The 1250-nt window shown below is 37.5% G+C and overlaps 1 non-coding gene across 1 annotated transcript; it reads left to right on the top strand.

The window, feature by feature from the left end:
* The first annotated feature begins 794 nt into the window (after positions 1 to 794).
* LOC136201566 (small nucleolar RNA R71) lies at positions 795 to 901 on the top strand. The gene has a single exon (XR_010673913.1). It is a non-coding gene; the product is annotated as a small nucleolar RNA R71 (small nucleolar RNA).
* Positions 902 to 1250: the final 349 nt, after the last annotated feature.

Below are 1250 nucleotides of genomic sequence, written 5' to 3'. Positions count from 1 at the left end.
TTTTTCCTGAACGAAGAGTAATAGCCTTCACCTGCTCTTTCGGATTTTCTTCCGTATGGCTGGGAAGACTTCCCTCTTTTCGGGATGGAATTGATTTAGCAAGTTGACAAATTTGGATCTCCAAATTATGGATGCTAGATGAGTGGTTTTTAATAAGCTGATCGAATTTATTTTCGATCCGTTTAAAACCATCGTCGTGATTACTTATTTTTCCACTGATAGCATCTATAAATTTGTCGATTTTAGAAGATAAAGTGCTAATCGTATCTCTTGACTGATTTTGATAATTAGTGGTACGATTTTGATTAGCACTAATATTATTGTTACTGTTATCTTTCCAATTAAAGTTAGGATGATTCCTCCATCCAGAATTATAAGTATTAGAGTAAGGATTATTAGTTTGGTTTTGCCCTTGGACAAAATTTACATGTTCAATCTCACTCATATTTTCGTAATCCACATCCGTTTGGATTGGATTACCATTGGTATCGCGTGGTGCCATAAATTTGTCAATTTTATGCGATAAAGCAGAAAATTGGGCTTGTAGCATCGCGACTGGATCAAGTTCAACTATACCTTTAACTGATGGTGTGGTTGAGGATGATGGTTTTGCCACCGGCATATGTCCATGTTCCGCGGGCCACATACTGCTGTTGATTGCCATTTCCTCCAAAAGTTCTCTCGCTTGGGCTGATGTTTTCTTCATAAATAGCCCTCCCGACATAGCATCTAATGAACCCCTAATTGTAGGATTTAGTCCATTGTAAAATGTTTGCATTAAAAGTTCAGCGGGTAATTGGTGGTGTGGGCATAAACGTTGAAGTTCTTTAAAACGTTCCCAAGTTTCATAAAGGGTCTCATTATCATTTTGAGAAAAAGATGTTAACTCCTTTATGACTCTTGCGGTTTTTACAAAGGAAAATATTTAGATAAAAACGCTTGGGCTAATTGTTCCCAAGTGGCAAAAGTTGCGGCTGGCATAGAAGTTAACCATTCTTTGGCTCTATCCTTCAAAGTGAAAGGAAAGAGGCGAAGTTTGATTGCTTCTGCAGTCACATCTGGAATTTTAAATGTGTCACAAATTTCTAGGAAATTTGTTAAATGGGTGTTAGGATTTTCGTTAGGTAACCCGTAAAATGTTACATTATTTTGCAACATATTAAGCAAAGCTGGCTTAATTTCAAATTGATTTGCGGTGATTCTGGGTCTAACGATACTATTGGTTACACCGGCCACACCTGGCCTAGCGT

Source organism: Euphorbia lathyris, chromosome 7, assembly GCF_963576675.1.
Source record: "Euphorbia lathyris chromosome 7, ddEupLath1.1, whole genome shotgun sequence".
NCBI lineage: Eukaryota > Viridiplantae > Streptophyta > Magnoliopsida > Malpighiales > Euphorbiaceae > Euphorbia > Euphorbia lathyris.
This window is presented reverse-complemented; position numbering and strand designations above follow the sequence as displayed.